The following is a 24,037-nucleotide window of genomic DNA, read 5'->3' as shown; positions in this document are numbered from 1 at the left end:
ACAATTTATTTTAAAACCTCAGTGAGGGCTTCCCTGGTGGCGCAGTGGTTGAGAATCTGCCTACCAATGCAGGGGACCGGGTTCGAGCCCTGGTCTGGGAAGAACCCACATGCCGCGGAGCAACTAGGCCCATGAGCCACAACTACTGAGCCTGCGCGTCTGGAGCCCATGCTCCGCAACAAGAGAGGCCGCGATAGTGAGAGGCCAGCGCACCGCGATGAAGAGTGGCCCCCGCTTGCCGCAACTGGAGAAAACCCTTGCACAGAAACGAAGACCCGACACAGCTAAAAATAAATAAATTAATTAATTAATTTAAAAGAAAAAATCTCAGTGAAATTTTTCATAGATATAGACAAGATTATTCTAAAATTTATAGAGAATGTCAAAGGAATCAGAAGAGCTCAAATAACTTTGAAACAGAAGAATAAAGTGGGAAAAATCAGTCTACCTGATTTCAGGACTTCTAGCTACAGTAATCTGGATATGTGGTATTAGCAGATGGAAAGACACATACATCAATGGAACAGAATAGAGAAACCAGGAAGAGGCTCACAGAAGTGCAACTACAGTAGGCAGAATAATGCCCATCCCACCACAGAAGATATTCAACCGCCAAAACTGCGATTATATTAGGTCACATGACAAAAAGAGATTTGGCAAGTGCGATTAAGTTCAGGATCTTGAGGGGGGAGATTATCCTGGATTATCTAAGTGAGCCCAATGTAATACTAGTGGTCTTTATAAGTGGGAGAGGGAGGCAGAAGAGTTGGAGTCAAAGAGAGATTTGAAGATGCTATGTTGCTGGCTTTGAAGATGGAGGAAGGGGCCATGAGCCAATGAATGCAGGTGGCCCTAGAAGCTAGAAACGTCATGAAAGTGTCTCCCTTAGAGCTTCTAGAAAGAATGCAGGCCTGACAATACCTTGACTTAGCCCAGTGATATCCACTTTGTGTTTTAGACCTCCAGAACTGTAAGATAATAATTTTGTGCTGTTTTAAGCCACTAAGTTTGTGACTTTTCACAGCAGCAATAGAATACAATGGCCAACTCTTTTTTTTTAATTGAAGTACAGTTGCTTTACAATGTTGTGTTAGTTTCTGGTGTATAGTAAAATGACTCAGTTTTATATATATATATATATATATATTTGGGAATCACTGCCTATGGAACCTTAATAAATTCTGTAATGATGTCAGTTCAGTCCTATTATATCCTCAGTGTTCTGTTTATAATAAATTTGCTCAAAGAACTTTTATCAAGTACCCACCATATGCTAGGCATGGAGCTAGTGGGATATAGAGATGAAAGGAGATAGTATACCCCTAGAGATGTTCAGAGTGTAGACCTGCAGCAGGCCCTCAATGAACAAGTACAACAGAAAGTGGTGTACACTTAACAGAGATATTAGGAAGCTGCTAAATACAGTCACCTTCTGTGTTCAAAGATCCATCAGGACATATGAACAATGTAACTGAGTCTATTTAGAAAAGCACTTCCTCCTTGACAAGAGTAAAAAAGACAAAGGGAACAATTATTGACCTTCTACCATATGTTATGTAATATGCTGGGTGGGTGCTTTTTGTACTTCATCCCATTTAATCCCTGCAACATCCCTTGAATTAGGTTTTTCTCATCGTTCTTTTACCAAAGAGGAAATTGAAGCTCAGAGTTACTTGACCAAGGCTTTTCATCTGAAAAATGTGATTTGGCCAGCATCTAAATCTGAATCTCACTGACTCCAAAGCCTGTGCACTTCCCTCTCCACCTGGCTAACGTTCACTGGGGGGATGATAATCTAGTGTATGCTATACACAGACAGTTATTTGTTCTTGCTTCCCCTGCCCTGATCTACTGGCAGTATATGTAAACTGATTGCCCTAGGCTCAAAGACAAAATATGGAAATATTTAGAAACTATGCTGTTTTTAAAATAGTCTAAATGAAGATTTAGGGATTAAATGATGCTTAAACTATTGCTTACAGTGAGATTTGGGGAATATCTGTAAATTTTATTAAACCTGAACTATTTTCTTAGCCCTGAATTATTTTCTATCTCCATACATTTACCCTCTGTCATCTCCCCCATAAGAGAAACTCCTAAAAATTAAGTGTGTAGTTGGAATAAGCAAACAAATATACGTGTGTACATATATGTGTGTATATATGTATATGTGTAAGATATATGTATATGGAAAAGGTATATGTTATATATATGTATGTATATTACATATGTACATACATATGTGCACAGCATTGAGGCATTTACATCGTTCTTTCTTTACTTTGCAGTCCTGGACATACAGGTACATAGCAAGACAGACATGACTCCTTTCCTCTAATGGTGTGTAGTCTGAAGGATAATAAGGAAATAAAGGAATAATAAATAAAAGGAAGATAAATATGTATACATACATAAATGAACAGAATAAGGGTGAAAGATTTGATAGTGTGAAAAGGAAGCTATCCCCTCTCTAACTTTCACAAACGTTGTCATGTTGGTAATGGGTGCCGGAGTTATGTTTGATCAATTTTGGTTATAAAGCAGAACACTCAATTCTGGTTGTAAAACAAATACGAGGTATTTCATGTCTTCTTGAAGTTAGAAAATCAAGAAAATGGTCCCCCCAAATATAAAGAAGATACTGACTTATTTGAAAGCAACAAACATTCAGTATTATCAGCATAAGAAATGTTCACAATCTCATAGGAAAAATTTCTCTCTCCTGGGGCTATCTCAAGAAAGAAACTATAATCCAATAATGCAGAGTTAATCACAAATTTAATTCTCTTATTGACAGAGAAATCATTTGTTCTCTCAGAGTGGCAGTAACTCAGCTAATTTTTATTTTTCTTATAATAGTGCATAAAATTTTGTTAATTTAAAGGAAGAACTTAGAGTAAAAATTGCCCAACATGGAAGAATAATTCTCCGATAGTGGAATTTCAAGCATCAACTAAAAGAGGATATTATTCAGCAAATGTTTTTCTTAGCAGTCCTCATTTGAAATCTCTAAAACACTAGTATGAGATATATGTGTGTGGGAGAAAGAGAGAGGGAGAGACACCCAATATTGCATGCTTTGTGCATAACTGTTCTAAAGGATCTTATGTTGTGTACTATATGTATCAATATCAGGGTAATGTACATTGCCACATAATGTAAAAAGAAAAACGTACATAAAAACAATGCAACCAAGTATCCAAGTGTCATACCAACTAAAACACCAAATAAACCTTGAGCAGTGAAAAAAAAAAGGGAGAGAAAATGAGAGAGGAAGAAAAGGAAGGAGGAGGAGGATGTAGAGGGAAAGGGAAGAGGGGAGGGGGAGGGAGGGTAGAAGAGGGAGAAATACAGAACGATAGAATGGTCTAGTCATCACTGAGCACTCATCTTTACCTTAGTGATGCTGACCATTTGGAGTGAGATGGAGCCAACTTCCGCAGAAGTGTGTCACGTGAAGCTGAAACACCAAGCTTCTTCAATGTCTCCATTTCTCTACATACAACAATCCAGCCATTTTTACACTGAAAACTAATCTCTCCTATGACCTCTCTTTATTATTTATAGCCATACAAAAACTTGTTTTGCTTTCTTCTCTTTAAAGTCAAAACTGAGGAGCAAATAGGACAAGGTTAGGGGAATATTTTTTAAAGGTAGAACCTGAAGAAGACTTAGGCAGGAGAACTGAGGAGGCAGTAATTTTGTGCACATTATCCATGAGGTGTAGGAAGAGTTTTTATAGCCCCAAAATAAATTCTCATAACATTCAACAAAGAAAAAAGCAACTGTTTTATATTCATCATGATATAGAAAACTTAGAGTTATAGAAAAATAAAATTGTAGGTGACTTCAAGTTCATCTAAAGTTCGGGGCCATGTCTTCACAAATAACTCTTAACTGAGGGATGAAATTTGAGCATCCTGGAAGATGGGCTTAACAGACATAAAGAAAGACATAAGCAGGGAGGCAAAGATCAATAAAATAATAATGGGAACATCCTATGTCCTAGGTGTCCACTTGCCAAAGTCACAAATAAACTATGACCAGTAAAGTCAGAAGAGGAAGTCACCTCATGCAGAGAAGGATATGGAAGTAAATGGAATGAATTCCAAAAAATGGTTAGCAAAATTCCCAGGTGCAAATGCAACTGGTATTAGATCAGCTACTTGATCTTATCCAACACCTTCTTTGGAGAAACAAGTGGTAGAGCTGGGATTAGAACATGAATCCATGGACACCCAGCCAAGACCTCCTTCTTCTCCCTCATATTTCAGAGCCTAAATTTGATGTTTGGGGTTTTTTTTAATTTCTTTTTTCTCATCCTTATTGAGGTATAATTGACAAATAAAAATTGTATATTTTTAAGGTATATGACTTGATGTTTCGATAAACATATACATCTTAAAATTATGGCCACAATCAAGCTAATCAACATATCTATCACCACATGCAGTGAAATGGGGAGATGTTGGTTGAGGGGTACAAAGTTTCAGTTATGCAAAATAAAAAAGTTCTGGTGATCCAATGTACAACAATGTTAACATAATTTAAAAAAATAGTTAACAGTACTGTATTGTATACTTGAAATTCCCTAAGAGTAGATCTTAAGTGTCCTAAACACACACACACACACACAAACAAACTAAAAACAAGGTTTGTTTTAAAGTTAGAGAGGTTAATTGATCTGTCTAAGAGCTATAGCTAGCCGTGGAAAAGCCAGGGCTAACACTCAGGACTTTTGGTTCTGGTCCAGCGGGCTTCTTTTAACAAGTGGTCTTGAAATTGGTGTTTTCCAACCTGGAGATTGACCAAGATGAGCTTAAAGTTCCCCTTAGCTTGACCAAACTCTAGATAGGCTTCTTCTTGATGACAGGCCTCTGATCTCACTTTTCTTAGATGAGTTACTTTATAAAATGTGTAGCTGAAAATTCTTTCTCTGCCCCTTTGAAATGTATATAAATCTTTGCCCAGCCTCTTTCCAGTTTTACAACCCAGGAATATCTTTCTCAAGGACCAACAACCATCTCTTTGAAATATAATCATCAAGGAAGAGAGTACCCTACATCCCCATCTCTGTGGGAGGGTAGGAGGCTACTGTGCCATTAATTAGCGAATACAGATGGCCAGATCACAGAGAAGAACACTTGCAAATTCAGGAATGATTCCATGTGCTTGGCACCTCCCATGTGTCAACCTCTCCGCCAACATCCTTTAGTACTTTTCTGTCAACTCACCCCAACGCCTAAAATCCCTCCTGCCTTTTGTTTCTGTGGACTTGATTTCAATCTCTCTTCCCTATTGCAATAGGATTGAATAAAGTCTTACTTGCCTGTTTAACTTTGTCCTGTGCAATTTTTCTTAGACATGTCCAAATTTTCCTGGACAACCGTGGAAACTCTTCAAATCCAAATAACCGGCAATATTTTATGTCGGGTAAATAAAAGTACTTGAATTAAATCTATGCATATTACTACTAATAATATATATTATTTATATATAATAAGTATTTGGTATATATTTAAATATAGGTGGCTGTCATGGCTATTAAATACAGATTTATTTGAAAGCATCTAAATTTTAAGTAGCTTTTATACATTTTGTATTTTCTCAATAAATGGAGCAATTCTGTGGAGACCTTTGAAATTAGGCGATGTTAAAAACGGATCTTCTTGCATAATAGCGGTCAGATCATTTTTAATGTCTATTCAGCATAAAGATGTAGAACCATATAATATTAAGTATGGAACTATGCCACAGATACATTGCTACCTGAACTGCTTCTGCTACTGAATTTGAATGATCACGGTGGGAAATATGAATTCTCAGTGACCCTAGAAAAACCTTTTTTCTAGCAACAAAGAGCTGAATAGACAATACCTTATTTTACCTCTTTTGTTAGTTTATACCATTGTTTCTGGAAAATATGCTAAGTCTCAAAATTCATGCATCAGGCAGAGAGAATACTGTCCATATACAAAATCACTTGTTGATATTTTCCAATATTTGCTTTCAGATTCCCCTTCTCCAGAAGAGCTCACACTCTAAGGGCATACTTGATGAAGTGAGAGATCTGCCACCTGATTCCTTAGATCAAATCCCTCTGATCACCAAAACTCTGGGCTTATTTTCTTCCAAAATAACCCGTCATGGGTTGCTATAGTTTAGGAACTTGCTTTCTTCAATCTATTCTATTTCTCTAAAGAATCTAAAACATTCGAAAGAGAAAAACAAAACACCTGAATCTTGCTATAACAGGGGATGAAAACAGAAGAGCGTGGGATTCCCCACTAAACCTGCTTTCATTCTTGGTGATGTCAACTGCCCCAAAGAAGTCATCAAGCACTGTGGCTTCTCAATCCACCCGTGTTTTCCTCTAACCCCTCCTTTGCCACAGACTTTCATTATCATCACCAATAACTAGAGTAGCACCTCTGAAATCTCAATGGCAAGTCAGTACTGATTACCATCTTGTATTTACCTGCTTATTATAAAATCCCAACTGCTGTAACACTTTGATTGTGTTGATTCCTCTTATTCATTGACCCCATAACTTTTTCCCTATGAAGTTCATCCAGTTCTGTGGCTTGACATTCTATCTACCTGCTGATAGCTCCCAAATTTCTACTTTAGTGTGTGTGGGTGACTGCTGTGGAGAGGGCACTTTTAAGATTCTTAGATGCCCTCTTTTTTCCAGATGAGAGAATCTATTAGGCATTGGCTTAGCAATTCCCTTTAGCAAAGGGTTGCACAACCACATACACAGTTTGATTTTTATCCACAGGCCTCGTTTGAGAATTTTTTTACCAGCTGAGAGACAGGGTGGGAGGTAGTTTATATTCCAACCCAGAAAGTCCTGGGTCTTCTGTATTTCCCCTAATTTCTTCGTACAAACTGACCAGTCTCCTGTAGCTTATATCTTTCTTCCTGTATCTTGTCATACTTTACTAAGAGAGGCAGCCTGGCCCATTCACCATTCTGTCTCTAGATCTCTTTTGCCAAGTGCACAAGTACATTAGGTATATTCTCTATCTTCCAGTTTACCACAGGCAATAGTTATGCTGCTTGTCCTGGAATTATATAGCACAGGAGTCCCTTCTCCAGCCTCCAGCAGCAATTTCCTCACTGATCTTCCAGCTCCTCTAATAGCCGTGTGGTTCACTCTCTCTCATTAACCTACCACTGGGCTCAAAGCCAATGCTACTTTTGCAGGTCTATGTCATCGCTCCAATCCACATTTAGGTGCCAATTTTGGTCTCAGTTAATTATTTGTGCATAAAAAAATCACCCCAAGACTGGAGGCATAAAATGGCAACTTATTATTGCTCATGATTCTTGGATGGGGTAGGAGGTTCTCTGCCAGGCTCTCATGTGACTGAGTATGCTGGTACCTTGCCTGGAGTAGAGGGTATACGGTGGCCCTCTCACATGTCTGGGAACTGGTGCTGGCTGTCAGCTGGGCTGCTCTCTTCACGTGGTCTCTCACCGTTCAGTAGGCTATCCTGGGTTTCCTTAGATAGTGGTGGGAGCAGTACAAGAAAGCAAATCCAGAAGCTTCAAGGCCTCTCGAGACCCAGGCTTCACACTCACACATCTTTACTTCCACCATATTCTACTGATCAGGCAAGTCTCAAGGCCAATTCAGATTCAAGATACATACAGAAATAAACTCTTGATGGGAGGAGCTGCAAAAAATTTGTGGACATATTTAACCTGTCACACTCTACATGTAGTCTTCGACTTAGGATTTTTCAGCTTTAACAATGATGCAAAAGTGATATGCATTCAGTAGAAACCATACTTTAAAATTTTGAATTTTGATATTTTTCTGGGCTAGTGATATGTGACACGATACCCTCTCACGATGCTGGGCAGGGGCAGTGAACCAAAGCTCCCAGTCAGCCATGCGAGCATGAGGGTAGACACTGATGCACTTACAACCATTCTGTACCCACACAGCCATTCTGTTTTTCATTGTCAGCACAGTGTTCAATAAATTACAACAAGCTATTTAAAAATAGGCTTTGTGTTAGATGATTTTGCCCAATGGTAGGCTACTGTGTCTGAGCACATTTAAGGTAGGCCAGGCTAAGCTATAATGTTTGGTAGGTTAGGTATATTAAATGCATTTTTCAACTTACATTTTTGACTTATGATGGGTTTATCAGGACTAACTCCATCATAAGTTGAGGAAGATCTGTATAATGGAAAATACTATAGAGTTTATAAGTTTAAAATAAGCAGAATAATTTCAGGCAATGGAGTCTCTTTGGCTTTGGAAAAGAATATAGATAGCACTGGTTGGATTCATACTATCACTCTGCCCGTTCCTTCTCATGTGATTTTGGGCAAACAAGTTTACTACACTATTTCTCAGTCTTGTTATGTGTCAAATATAGATGATAATATCTACTTCTTTAAATAAAATAATACATAAAGTATTCTTAATACATTAAGTAGCTAATATCATCAACGGAGTGATTAACAGAATGGGGGAAGAAAATTAATTCCCAACAGGAAAGGCTTTATTATGAAGGTGGGAATGAGCTATCCAGAAAGAAGTAAAAGAGTAGATAGGATTCAGAGAGAAAGAGAAGAGCAGGTAGGGCCGGACCATATAACACTAATAATAGCTAACATTTATTGAGCAGTAATTTTTTTGCCAGTTGTTCTGTGTATATCATCTCACTTAATCTTCACATTCACACCATGAGGTAGTTATTATTACCCCCATTTTCACTAAACAATCTGGTTTGCAGAGAGTTTTTTAAGCACGAAGATAGTCATTGGCTCATAATCCACGTGTGTCTCGTTCTTTAAAAAAGGCATTAATCATCCCATTCTGCTATACCAGAGGTGAGAATGTCTGACATGAGGATTGGTCACAAATCCAATCAGAATGAGTTATAAGAGAAGAGTGAAAGCTAAGGGTGGAAATGTAGGCTGGGCTCAGCCTCTCAAGAAGAGTTTTTATCTGCAATGGTAGCCCTCAGTCTCCTCAGATAGACTATCAATTCTCCCTCAATTCTGTTTAGTTCAACAGATGTTTCCTGAGTGCTCACCATGTACCAGGCACTTTATCAGGACCTGCATAGAAAAGTTTATAGTGTGATGGGGGAGAAGGACACAGCCGCAGATATGGGTTAAGGGTGAGGCTCTGTGAGTAGCAATGATAGGCAGTGGTCCGTGTAGGAGATTCTGAGGGAGAGTCAGGTATTGGTGGTAGGGATGAAAGGGGGGAATCGACTGAGAAAGATTTAGGAGGCCTTAGGTAATTGGATACTTGGAGAGGAAAAAAAAATATTCAAGATGAAATTGAGGGGTTTTTTTTAGCTTGGGGTGCCTGAATATATGGTGTTGCCCCCCAAAACAATAGGAAACATAGGCTGAGAAGCATGTTTGGGGTTTGAGTGTATTTCTGCACAATGTCATATATATGGAGAGACACACCCAGGTGGAGAAGTGCAGCAAGCAGTTCTGAAGTGCGATCGGGCCTGGATGTACATCTTGGGAGTTATCAATCTATGTCATAACAGTTCAACCCAAGCCCTCCAAAGCTCTGACATAATCACACAACCTCTTTGCCTAGTGGAAGGGAGGTACAAGGAAGTTACAGAGATTCAGGGAGTGGTTTGATCCCTGCTTATTTCAGGCAAAGCCAAATTCCATATTTAAATAAATTATTCTTGCTATTGGCATTTACATTTTTGGTTATAAAATTCCCAGATCAACAATCATACACTTAAGTTTAAGGTTCTCCTGATGGTAACAAATTGAAAAGATGATCCTGGATATTTTCTAATTTAGGGCCAACTGCTTTTTAAAACACTAAACCAGCACTACTTAAGTATTAACAATGGAAAAAATAAAGCAATTTTTTTTGTGGCCACGCCATGTGGCTTGTGGGATTTTAGTTCCCCAACCAGGGATTGAACCTGGGCCCTGGGCAGTGACAGTGTGGAGTCCTAACCACTGGACCACCAGGGAATTCCCTAAAGCAAATTTAACATTAGTTTTGTGCCTGGCATTATGCTATACACTTTCCTACAATTTTTTTTTTAATCCTCTCCCTAAAACTTTCAAGGAGGATACTGTTGCCACCACTTTACAAATAGGGAAACTGAGGTCTAGGGAAATTATTTAACTTTCTAAAAGTCACAACGTGTGGACAAGATGCTTAAAAATAATCTTGGTAAAACAATTTATTTTCTAGACATCTTCCTAGTTTTTCTAAATGGGTTTTAATGTTTATGTCTCATAGAATACAATTTACCATGTAACTTATTAACACCTCTCTGCCTTAACTGAAATGTTACTCTCCCACAAATTCTGTTTTCCTTCCCTCCTCTCCTCCCTTGTTCTTTATGTATGCATTGCTGCCTTTTAGAATGGATTCAAAATTCCTTGACTTTCTCAAACACAGGATAGTTCAACTCTGCTTCACTTCATGTTTTCATTCCTTCAGTCACGGAGAATTTCTGCTGGAGGCCTGACAAAGATAGCATAACTCCCTAGGTGAGTTATCAAGTTCTCCACACTGTGCCACTGACACCCCTGATCCTATGGCCCACCTCTCTAAATACACTCTTGTCTACTTGATTACTTTCCCTGTCCATTGTCATTTCACCACACAGATGTATAAAAAGTAATCTCAGCTGTATCAATCCAACAGCTCACTTTTTCTGTTTCTAAACGATACCTGCTTCTAAGTCCTACTGGAGAGGATTACAGAATCCTGCAGGTTGGTTCCCTTATAAATTCATAGTTTCCAATATAAGGTAGTACTTGAGGCTCCTCAGAAAAACCTGCTGTGTGCCCTCATTTACCTCTTTCGGTCCCTCAACATCTGTTTTCCATTGACCCTTCAAATCTTCTCTCATTTCACTTTCATCTTTAGTCCCAACACCTAGTCTCAATGTAGTCTCAATACCTACTTCACAGAGAAAACAGTGAGGTCATACAATAACTACTTTCTCCCTGTCTGTCCTTCCTACAACCTGCCTACCTCATCACCCATCCTTTAGCCCACTTTCCTCATGTGTTATCAGATGTGGTTCTCTCCTGTGGATGGCTCATCCCTGGGTTGGGCACGGGATAGCATCTCCATCTCCACAACACACATCTCTAGATTTCTCTGTATCTCTCACATTCCTTCAAAATCACACTTTTAGAAAAAGCGATGATTTGGGTTTTTTGAAATTTAGAAAGTTATCTTGATTTCTACTTTCTGACTCTTCAAACCACTGTAATTTAGCTTCTGCTCTCACCGTATCAAACTAAAGTGTCTTCATGATAAATTCTTATTTTTCAATATAGTTGGATTTCGTATGGCTTACTCCATCAGCTTCAGTTACGTTATGGTTACCTCCCCTCCCCCCAATTGTTAAATTCAGTGCTATTACTAGTAAAAAACTTCAAAGTCAGGGGCAAGATTATAAAACCCAGACAGTAAAAGCATTTTCCAGAATTCAGCTGAGTCTGTTTTAGAGAACCAGGTGGCTTTATTTATTTATCTTTCTTTTTAGGCTAGTCCTGCACTATTCTCCTTGACCTATTGCATCATAGGAGCCACAAGAAGTGTTTGGTATAGAATAAATGTTTTCTTTGGATAGCTGCATAGAAATTAAGGCCTGTGTGATCAACCATGATAGCTCTGAATAATTTTAAATGATTTGGGGGGGCTTCCAGACAGAATTTGTCATTTAGCATGTCTTCTAGGGTCAGAATACTTTTTCCAGTTGTATCATCCTATAGTATGCATAGAGAGTCAGGGATCCCTCCTAGAAGTGTTCCTAAGCAGCCTGTGTTGGCCTCTTTTGGAAGGTTTATGAGTATTCTTTTCAGAGAAACATGATCCACTGGAGGCTGGCAACTATAACCATCTAAAAGTCTCTAGCAGGTATCCTGAATACTTAGGATAAGTTAGCCTGTGACAGGTGAGGGTAAACTCAATGTCCACATGAGAACTGGTAATCTAGTGGGACGCAGACTGCATTGGGAGTAGTGATATCACTTAGCACCAGAAGTAAACCAATTTTGTCCCTCAAGAGGGACAGATTCCTTGACTAGAGTTAAAGAGTTCCCACAAAACAGGTCTCTCAAGAAAACAAACTGATGATTGTAGCAAGAATGGCCCCCAATTAGAACCCCCTCCTGATGAGCTAGGTTTTACTGATAGGGTTGTAATAACCTTAGCTGAAGCATTCATTGACATGAGGTCGAAGTCTAATTTTTATCACACTGAAGTGTGTGATATATGAAGTAAACATAAGTTACTGAGAGGTTCCTATAATAATGAATCTACTTCTGAAGTGTCTAAAAGAACAGTTATTAAATGTTGTCAGTAATCAGAGCAATAGCTATAGTCTGAGAAAAACACTCCAGAGAGTTTTGCTTTTTCCTAAGTGGCAGAAGAGGGGGGTCCAAAGTAGCAGGATAAAGATAAAGGGGATCATATTGAGAACCTTTAGTTAATGGTGAATAACAAAAAAAGAACAATAGGCAAGATTAGTGGTAAAGGGAAAAAATGCTGGAAAATCATATAATTAATCTTGTTTCATCATCTTGAGCAGAAGCTGTTTACTTCTGTGGTCAGCAGATTGTTCTGTCATTCTGGGTAGAAGTTGTCCACTTATATATTCAGCATCTTCGGAGAATTCCTAAACATCATCAATTCAAGGTCTCCTGATGGAACAGAAGTCCAGTAGTCAGTAGGAATTGCTGTATATTTTTTTTAACTTGGGAAACATGAACTCAAGAATTAACACCTTGGAGTTTTATGCTGTGTCAGTTATGACAGTACCTTATAAAGCTTTTTTTAATTGAAGCTTGAGGGCAGTTTTTTTTGTTGTTGGTTTTTTTTTTTTTTTTTTCCTGATGCCTTTTTCTGAAACCCAGATCTCCAGGTTTCAGCTTATGTAAAGGTTGCTTGGGTAGGCATTTTGGAAATCTCCCTTTTACCGGTTGGTGATAAAGCTAGAGGTATCATTTGAGTCTCCTGTAATAATTAGTCATAGCAGCTTCTGAAAGAGTACAATCTAGGATAGAAAGTAACTCTCAAAAATATTAGACAGGCCGGTTATTAATTCAAAAGGAGATAACTTATAGATACTAGAGAGGATTGATTTATTGTCCTCAAGGCTATTGGCAGTACTTTGGGCCTTAATAGTCTGAGATTCCTGAGAGCTTTGTTCATTATAGTTTTGGAATTCCCTTGCTTCTCTTTATCTTTCTTGACATTTGGGATGAAAAGGACTGTGGAGATTCTGAGTAATTATAAGTTACAGAATTCTTAAACAACAGTACCTGTGAAATGTGTGTCCCTATTATTAGAGAGAGAAGTTGGAATTCCCCAAGCTGGGAGTATAAAACCACATTATTTTTTTTTCTACCATTACAACATAGCTCTCTATCAAGGTGAAGCTTCAAACTACCCAAAAAATAAATAACACTAATTAGAACTTATTCATAGCATATTTGGAGATATTCAAAAGGGTCCTGATACATTCCTGTCCGTATCCTACATCTAAGAACTCACTGAGATTGTTATTAGCAGGTAGGACATGCCTTGGAAAACTCCTCACCAGTATTTTAAAAATATTCACAAAGTTGGTTCAGTATCATGGTAAATTTATTTTTGCTATTGAGGTTAATATTACGAAGGATTTTTGGGAAATTCCACTTTTATTATGTCAATCTCCTTAGGTAACAGCAAAAAAGCTCCAATTTCTATAACTTGCCATCCATTTTCTAGGGGTTCCTGTGGAGGCTGGGAAATCTCTATAATCCAAGCATTTCAAAGTCATGGACTAACCCAAAACCATATATCTCCTATCAGTATAAATATTCAGTCTTTTACCTTTTTTCAGAAGAAGGGTCTGAACAATAGCAATTAATTTAGCCATCTGAATTGATTAAATTCTGTGAGAAGCTTAAATTTTAAGGATGAATTCACATCTGTGATAGCACAACCTATTGGAAAATTTTAATTTTTTCTTTTTAAGAATGAAATGATCCATAAATATAAGTATTTAAATCAGAATTATCCAAGGGAGTCTCTGTCTAAGAGCTCTGTACAAGGGATGGATAGTTCCCTTAGAAAGGTTAAATATCATGGAATTCTCCTTCCTCCAGTGAAGGAAAGAGGTGGCTGGCTTTAGAGTACTGCAGTGATGGACAGCTGTATGTGAATGGGGAAAAAAAACCCTATTTCATAGTTTGACAACTGGCCGAAAAGCTCTAAGGTTATTCTGTCAATGGAAGAGTTTGTATAATATGGGAAACCATGAAGCTTACTTGGTACTTTATAACTATACCAACTGAAGTTTTCATAAGGTTCTCTACTGCTGTATCACTCTTAGTCAAGGGGATATGTGTTGGCTATTGAACCTAAAGAAAGACTGAAATAATCAATAAGCCTCTGACAATTTACTTGTTATTGAGTCATACTCTAAGACTTGTCCAGACTTTAAGTGAATGAAAAAAAAAGTTTTATGAATCTAGAATCTTGGAAACAAATCACTTTGGTCAAAGTTATTGTACCCATCTTTGAACTGAAATAGGAATACATTTTTTTATTTGAAAAATATTCAATCATTAGATCATTTATATTCACATATTTACTAGGGAGACAAACGTTCATTGATTTTGGGGGGTTTTAAAAATACATATTAAGTTTGGTAGACGAAAGCTTTCATAACAGTTTTGAATAAATTAAAATTTGCTGAATTTTTAGAAAAACCCTAGTTATTCCTATGATCCTTTCTTTTGTAGGGTGAAGGATGAAACCTTTGTGTTACCTAATGGCCATTTTGGGAAACTCAAAGATAGTACAGGCGTAAATGACATCTTAGTAGTTTTACAAAAACATTTTTTATTAATTTTATTTCACTTTCATCAAACATCTCAAAATATTTTACTTAACAGCTGTTGATAATTTTTAATTTTTTAGGGCTTTGTTCGTATATAATTAATAAGGCAAATCAAAATCAGTGAGACGTAGTCAGGGTGGGCCTGGAGGAGAATCAGTATTAGCTCTTGAAGCAGCTGTCTGTCATGTAAAGACTAAAGAGGAGGGATGATGGAGAGAGGAGACCCTTCCCTCCACAAGAAAGGGAATTTCAGGGCAAGCTGAGATTAAAGATCTCAGTCTCAGCCCACATTTTCTCAAATGTCCTCAACCCAGATCTCAAGGACCCGCTGCTTTCCAGCAGCAGTGTCCTTGCTTTTAGAGTGAGAGATCGGACAAGACTGAGCTTTTAATTGGAGCTGCAACTCTGCAGTCCTTACCCTCACACTTCTAGATTGCAACCTCTGGAGAGGAAGAAAGCCTTCACAGCTGTCGTGGAGACTTCCAATCCTTCCTTTTAATTATATGCTTATGATTCTTAATTTCTGTATATGTTCTCTGAGGCCCAAAGAGAAAAATGGGTGATTCCATATCCCTTATAATCTTCATTGTTTACAAAATAGCCAAATTCCTCAGCCAGTCGAACTATGTCTCGCCTGTCACTTGTACTGTATCTTATGCTCACAAGCATGACAAGGTGAGAAAGGGAGATTTTACCACATGCCATGGATTACCCATGTCCCTTTCATCCCAGCAAGGATGTTATCCCTGACCTCCTTTAAATATAAATCTCTCAATTCCAGACACCCATCTTTAAGGTGGCTTTCTTGGAAACACTTATGGTATAAACTGTTATATCAGTCAGGTTCCCAATAGGAAACAGTTGGCACGCTCATGTTAGAATAACTCACGGGGTGTTTATTTACTAAAGGATTATTTACAAAAATGTTGCAGGATGTAATGGAACCACAAGGAAGAACGCAGGATCCAAGGGTTAGTAAGAGATATTATCATTCCTCAGCCAGAAAAGATGAGGAAGGAACAGTTACCAAAACCTGGAAGGAGTATGTTGGGAGAGGAGGCTAACTTGAAAGCAGCTGCAAGAGACACGGACTTCCTGAACTACCTTGAAGGAAGGGAGGAAGGAGAATAATTACCCTAACCTTATTCTTCTCCTCTATCTGATCTCCTATCGGTACTCCTTGCTGGCCAAACCCAACTGGAAGCTAGAAGACAAAGGAGGACCACCAGTTCATTCAAGTCAGACTCCTGGGGATAAAAGCAGAGAAATGAAGACAAGATCTGGAGAGGAAAATAGATGAGGTCTGGCTCACTTGTATTATGGACATTCTGCTACGCTCCTATTTCAGCTCTGCTAGCAACTAGAATCATTGCTATTGGGTATATCAATGTAGTATAGGCTTCCATGAAAGCCTATACTTCTAGATTTCCTGTAAAGGGCCTTTTGGATCTTTGCTTTTGCAGCTCTTCCAATAATTATCTAAGCCTCAAATACTTTGCATATATTAATTTTCTTTCCCCTAAATATACCGACAGTGGCTTCTGCGTCCCCAATCAAACCTGACTGATCCAAGAACACTACCTCCCTTAAAAGGGGTTCTATAGCCAAGAAGTAAGCGATCGGAGAGAAACAAATCCAACACTTCTTTCTCCAGTTTCTCTGGTCAGAAAGATGATGAGAGCTGAACAGAGAGAGGGAATTTTTTTCTTTTGTTTCCCTGAAGACCCATGATGTTGAATGAAAGTTCATGAGAAGTCTGAAATAACATATGTAGCCATATTTAAGAATATAGTATTATAAGACCATACATTTAAATGTATGTATATAACACGGACTCAGAGAGAGAGAATAGAGATTTGTTAAGGCAAAATTCCTATACAGGGGTCGTCCTTTTTAGCTCTTCTTTCTGGGCTCCAAAATCTAGACTGCAGTAAGTGTACAGAAACCAACCAGAATGATCTTCCAGACTGGAGATGTTTTATTAACTCAAGAAAGGTGAAAAGTAAGGACTGAAAATAAATGAATACACACTTAAGAATAAGAACCATCTGTAGGTCACTCTGTAGTTAATTTTGTCACAAATCTTGACAACAAAGTAAGGACAAATCTTATATTAATTTTTAGGAAAACTGAAAACCTTTAACCCTGTCTCTAGTTCAGGCCATGTTGTTTTTCTTTCTAAATCTGATGACATTCTTGTTTACCACACATTTCTTTTCTCTTATTGGCTCACACTTCAGTGTTGTTTCCTGATAGAAAGGTTTTTGCTTTCAGGTACTGTACACTTGCTTGCTCAAAATCTAACTACAGCCTTTATTTAACAGTGAGGGACAAAGAGCTGGGGACTAATGACAGCAGCCACAAACTCCTGGGCACTTACATACCTGGCATTTCATTCATCTCTCTACATCAGCAGTCCCCAGACTTTTTGGCACCAGGGACTGGTTTTGTGGAAGACAATTTTTCCACGGACTGGGGGTGAGGGTGGGGGGATGGTTCTGGGATGATTCAAGCACATTACATTTACTGTGCACTTTATTTCTATTATTATTACATTATAATATATAATGAAATAATTATACAACTCACCCTAATGCTGACAGGAGGCAGAGCTCAGGCGGTAATGCGAGCGATGGGGAGCGGCTGTAAATACAGATGAAGCTTCGCTTGCTCACCAGCTGCTCACCTCCTGCTGTGAGGCCTGGTTCCTAACAGGCAGTGGGCCAGTACTGGTCTGTGGTCTGGGAGTTAGGGACCCCTGCTCTACATGCATTACCATACTTAACTCTCACAACAACTGTATAAGTTAGTTTATTATCTTTTTATTTTTCCCAGGTATAGAAGAAGAAATGGAGGCTTCGGGTTCCTGCCTAAATCTACAAATTGGAATGAAAATACGTCTCTACTGATCATAAAATCATTGTTCTTAACCCTTCTATTGTCCTCCTTCTTTCAAGCAAATCTGCAGCCTATGCTGGGAAATGCTTTATCTCTTGGTTTCTACCATGGTGTTGTGTTTTTGTGTCTCTCCACCATGAACTGATAATTCTACTTCCTGTATCTTTTCTATTGTATTATTCTATCTGCACCACAGTAAGGGAAGGGATTATATTCCATCAATTTTGTCAGGAAGAATAATTTACTGATTGGGCAAAAAGTATGTTCTTATATTAGGGGACATTTGGATGCACTGCTACTCCCTAGGTAGCACTGTGAAACTTCCCTGGAGACAACTATTTCATGTCCTCTTTTGTGAGCATAATGAGTTGAGTTTTTATCATCCATTAACACCTTTTCTTACAAAATCTAGAGTCACATCCCATTTGCATGGGCCCAGTGAGTTCACAATAAACAATCACAGCTATCATTAGCTTAGGGTTTAAATGACTCAAAGGCTTGGTGCTCCCACCTTACCTTATTCATTTCTAGAAACTGTTCCCATCCTCAACACTTGTTTTCTAGGAAGAGAACATCTTACATTCATCTTCTGTTTTTCCCTTATTTACCACAAAGAGTTTTTATGAACTAAAATAAAAATAGGAATGCATATTTGGAAAAATCCAAATATGAACATATACTTTACTTTAGCAAATAAAAATGTTTTCTATGAATGCTCCTTTGATCCGAAGATCTTTAAGTGTTTATAAAAGACAGCTAACTAAGCTTTTCTATAGTCTTATAAATCTTACTAGCTCCTCTAAAGCACCTTCTTCTTACAAGTGTTAGAAACATTCAAGGAGGGCTTTTAATCCCACTGAAAACCAAAGAAAAATAGGCTGTACTATCACACCACTTTTCACCAAAGGTGAAAAGTAAATGTCCTCTGAAGTGTACCCAAAATCTGCTTCCTTGATTACCCAAAGCCTTCCAAAGACTAAGAGACAAGGCCTGTCTTTATAGCCAACAGAAGGTCATGGAGTCCACTCTACCATGTGACTCTTTTGCCTTTGTTTAACAAGTTTAAAAAGATGTTTTAGATAGAAGAGTTTAATCAAGATCTCCTGTAACTGATTTAAAATCCTCTGGAGGTGTCAGAGAATGATGAAAAGTTCAAATTCAAGTTAAAATCGCTCTGGGCAGACAAAATTTGTTAAGTTCTTGGTTTGGGTTCAATTCATTCAGCCTTGGTAGAGTGAGGTAGTGTATCCAGTTTGGGGAAGGCTGTTGACAGAATGCTTCCCTTGGGTCTTTTTCCTTGCCAGTTCCACATGCTGGTGAAGTTGTAGATGTGAATGCCTTACTTGGAGGTGGACTGCTTTCTTACGCGCAAGTAAGGAGAATGAAATAAACACTTTGCTCTTTTGTACTTTTCTCAGGTTTCTTATCTGATTTCATTGAAAGCTCAGCTTCCTGTACTACATTTTTAAACACAGTGGCCTTAATTTCACACTTGCTCAACAGCAAGTGCAGAAACTAAATAAATTAAGAACAGGACAATAGGACCATACATCCAGGGAACTGCTACACATACACTCATACTCTCTTCCAAAGTAATCTAAAATGAAACTTTCCCGGTAACAAATAAAGTATACTAGTAATGAGTTGAGCAGTTTTATGGCTTATTGGTCATTTTCTTGGTAATATCTCTGATCATTTCAAATACTCACACACAAAATGAGTTTTCAAAATGGGAAATAGCACTGAATATTAGGGTAACGGGTTCAAAAATTGAAGCCAGATTTATATAACAAAAAGGGTGATTTCTAATTGGCTTAAACCTCCACATTTAATGAAAAGATGTTCTTTAAGAAATTACCACATATCAAGAGTTATTAATCAACTATTCAAATATTTGTTCCCAAAAGGCAATTAAAATCCAGTACAAGTCTTAATTCAGATGTGTAACTGACAAATTGAAACTAATTGGAAGTATCCAATTTTAAAATTTTAACTGGTATAGTCCAGATAACCTAACAAAGAGAAAAGCTTTGTTAAAAATAGAATATAAATGTCAAGTAATAAAGTATTATTTGAAAGGTGAAACTATGAAAAGCTCAGTATCTATTTGTAATAATTTTTTTGAGAAAATACCATTGAATTAGAGATATAGTGAGTCATATCATGATAATCAGTACTGTGGAAAAGCTAAATAAACAATCAAAACTCTCTTATATTTTATCATATGCTGTTGTGTACTTTCACTTGAATATGGACTTAACTTCTGAGAATTCACAATACGGTAAAATAATTCATATACTGGTATCTCAGAGTTCTTGATAATTCAGTACTGAACTCAAACTTTATCTTTATACTACTTATATAAAGAGAATTTTATTAAGCAAATTAAAATAATAAGTGAGATTACAGAGGAATGCATAACATCGTAAATGCATTGTCTTTAAGTGCTTTATAATTATATTTACCAACAAGTAATTTATCAAGCGCTCAGCATTTTATATGAATTATCTCATTTCATGCTCATAACCTATGAGGAATACCCAATTAATAGTATCCCCATCTCATAGATGAGGAAACTGAAGAGTAAAAAGACTAACTTCCCCCCAAGCCATTCAGTCAGTAGATAATGGGGTTTGAATTTGGAGAGTGTTCGACTCCAGGCTCCTAGCTTGCACCACACTTCTTCCTGGTGGACTCTTAGAAACAAGCTCTGTTGGTGTGAAAACGTGGGGGGAAGGGGGAGATGGACTAGAAATCAGGATCCTTTGGTTGCTTCCTTCTTTACTCACACACTGTTACAGTCTCAGATGACCTATGGAAGCACGTACCCAACCTGCTCTCAGTGCACAGAGGTGACCTTTCCTCTCATGCACATGTTGAATGCTCCCTCTGTGCCAGGCATGGCTCTCAATGTTTGGGATACATCCCTGAACAAAGCTGGTAAAGGTATATATCTAGCAGGGGGAGACAGACAATAATCTATTACAACATAGATAAGTATGTTATATAACAGTTTAGAAGCCACTAATTGTCAGGGGGGAAAAGGAGTGGTGAAGGGGATAAGGAAGTGTGTGTGGTAGGGTGGGCTGTATTTTCAACAACGTGATCAGGTTAGAGTGTTTTAAGCTTACATTTGACAAAACGCTTAAAGAAAATAATAGAGTTAGCATACAGAGATATCTGGAAGAGAAATGTCAGGGCACAGGCACTGCTGTTAGATCTTGCCTGCCAGTTCAAGGAAGAGCAAGGAAGCAAGCATGATGTGGGTGGAGGGTGGGGAGGCAGGGAGAGCAGTAGGAGGAAAAGCTGGGGAGCTAGCAGGCTTCCTGGGCCTGGCAGGCTGAGGCGTGGATTTTGGTTTCCTCTCTAAGCAAAATGAGGAGAGACTGCAGGATTTTGAGCAAAGGGGTGACCTGATTTTTAAGAGATGGCTGTAGATGCTGGGTTGAAAAGAGAAGATAGGGACCAAGTTGCAGACATGCAGGGGAGAAGCGATGGTGGCTGCGACAGTGGTCGCAGTGTGCAGTAGTGAGAAGTGGTCAGGCTCTGCATTCACTTTGAAGGCAGATTCAAAGGATTTCATAATAATTAGATGTAGACTGCAAGAGAAGAAAGCCCCAAAGAAAGCAAACGAGCAGCCTTAAAAAGGAAATTCTGGCATATGCTACAACATGGATGAACCATATGCTAAGTGAAACAAGCCAGTCACAAAAAGACAAATAGTGTATGATTCCAATTATCTGAGGCACCTGCAGTAGTCAGATTCACAGAAACAGAAAGTAGAACGGTGTTGCTGTGACCTAGCCAGGGCAGAGTGAAATAGGGAATTGTTACTTAAGCGATGTAGAGTTTTGGTTTTGCAAGATGAAAAGAGTTCTGGAGATCGGTTGCACAACAGTGTGAAGGTGCTTAGGACTACTGAAATGTACACTTAAAAATGGTTAAGATGGTAGCTTTTAGAATATGTGTATTTTACCCAAATTAAGAATTTTTTTTTTTTTTAATTTCAGAAAGGAAAGAAATTAAGTCAAAGATGACTCCAAGTATTTTGGTCTGAATAAAGGAAAGAATGGAGTTGCCAGCCTTAGATTAAAACCTAGCTCAGGTGATAGTACTTACCCCTCTAAGAAAGCCTCAAAAAATCGGACCACAATTCTCTACCATCCAAGGAATGTTTATTTTCCATTAAAGCTGTAGTTTTGTTACTTATAGTTGAAGTTTCCTCTAAGAAGAGAGTTTAACATATCTTCTTTCTGGGAGTTCTCCCGCAGTGCTCCTGTTCATACCATGCTTTGTTGTCTTCTACGTGGAAACAGCGAGTAAATATATGCTCTCTAATCCGTGCTAATTTAATATCAGCATAATGCAATTCTTAATACCTACCAATGCATAACAGCACCCACTCTGCTTTATTTCTACATTTTGATGGCTTATGAACAGCATGGCCATTATCGTCTATTCCAAACAACTGCTTACAATGCCCTCTTGCTTACACTGCATTGTAACTTCTGCCCATTATAGTGACTCCTGTCAACTTTTATAAGAAAATCCTCTTAATATTATTACTTCCAACAACCGAACATTTTATCACCTAACTCGCCTTCTGGTATTGCTTTCTCCTTTTTTTTCCCACTGTTTTTCCCCCACTTGGAGCATGTGGCCTTGATGTCACTCCTGAATCTCACTGCCTCTTTACCTTTCTGTGTGAATAACCATGGCTTGAGCTAGATGTGTATGTGTAGGCTCCTCTGCTCTGGAGGAAACTCTGCTCCTCTGGGACAATTTTCTTTGGCCAAGAAGAATATGTTGAGGAGGTGGGGATTGGGAAGAGTGGAAGTGATGGAAGGCAGTCAAACACGACCTGTCAGTAAAAATCATTCATTTCAATTATTCCCATTAATGGGACTTTTACCTTCAATGTTTTACCTTCAATGTTTACCTTCAATGTTTTACCTTCAATGTAAAAGATTTTATAATTCTTTAGAACAATATAGTCAATTAAAGCAACAGTTGTTTTCTCTGTTGGATTGTCTCACATACCCTCTTTTCTGCCTTTTTCTAGAATGCCTTTTTTACAGAGCCACAGGGTCTAGAAAATAAAAATCTATATTTTCCAGACTCTTATGGAATCAAGGTTCTAAGAGCAAATTAGGTTCCATTAATTCAATGTAATCAAGTAAGATTTAGACAGCCAAAGTAAAAATGAAGCCATTTTTACCTCTTTTGACTGTTTGATGAATAGGCAGTCTCAATGGAGGCAATTTTTCTCTATTTTGGCTTCCTGCTCCCTGAATCACAGCTATGAGATATGCTTTTAAACTCAGTATTGCAGGAGTAGCCACAGAGGTTGCAGAAAAGTTCCATGGCCCATCAATTCTGAGACATTCCTTGAACATCAGCCTAAGAGCCCATTTTTCCAACTGTGCCAACAACCCTTTAATGATCTGTAAGTACCAGACTGGCTGTATGAAACTCCTGTCTCCCTAAAATGGAGTGGTTTCTGTTTTCAGAACTGAGTCCTGAGTAATGCACACTAACATATGTGCAAAGAGATGTGTTCAAGGTTGTTCAGTGCAGTGCTGTTAGCAATGGCAAAAAGCTGAATATCAATAAGTAGAGATTGGTTAAGCAGATAGCACTGAAGCATACAGAGAAACAGAGGGATTTTCAGGTATTAATACTACATAATCTCCAAGTTACGTATCTTGAGTGAAAGAGGCAAGGTGCAGTGCAGAGTGTATATAGTATGTTACCGCTTGTTAAAATAGTATAGAAAAAGACATAGATATGGAAGAATATATAAGTATATAAGAAACTAATCACCCTGTTCACTTCTGGGGGAAAAAATCTAGGTGGCTAGACAGAGAGAGGACACAGAATTTTTACTATGCACTTTTTTTTGGTAGCTTTTGAATTTGGTATCATGTTACTATGTTTGATATCTGCGTTCCTCCTCTTCCTCTTATTCTGACTTGTGAATATCTTTACTCCAATATTTCCTGGTCAATTCATATCTTTTCTTGCCATCTGTTTCCCATCCCCATCCTGTAGGTTTTAGTAATTTTCCAGGCCAAAGGTTAGGGAAGGTTCGAGGAGCATTGCTTCAATAAAGGCAACTGAAGAATTTTGAGGAAGAAACAAAGCCCTAATTCCTAGGACTTAGCGGAAAGATCTGAGAAAGAGAAGCTGAATGTTTAGTGAAAGTTGCTACACTGAATCTAGTTAAAATACAGAAAGAGATCCTGGAAGAAAAAATTGGGTGATCATTGTTT

The 24,037-nt window shown here is 38.1% G+C and overlaps 1 pseudogene across 1 annotated transcript in view; it reads right to left on the bottom strand.

Moving 5' to 3' along the window:
* The window catches only part of LOC309628229 (60 kDa heat shock protein, mitochondrial pseudogene), a 173,951-nt pseudogene continuing 149,914 nt past the window's right edge, over positions 1-24,037 (bottom strand). The window contains exon 6 of the transcript XR_014249450.1: positions 1-22,626. The product of XR_014249450.1 is annotated as a 60 kDa heat shock protein, mitochondrial pseudogene (transcript). The remainder of the gene's footprint in view (positions 22,627-24,037) is intronic.

The sequence above is a fragment of the Balaenoptera borealis genome, assembly GCF_965194805.1.
Source record: "Balaenoptera borealis genome assembly, chromosome: 4".
NCBI lineage: Eukaryota > Metazoa > Chordata > Mammalia > Artiodactyla > Balaenopteridae > Balaenoptera > Balaenoptera borealis.
The sequence above is the reverse complement of the archived record's forward strand: the minus strand, read 5'-3'. Positions and strand labels throughout refer to the sequence as shown.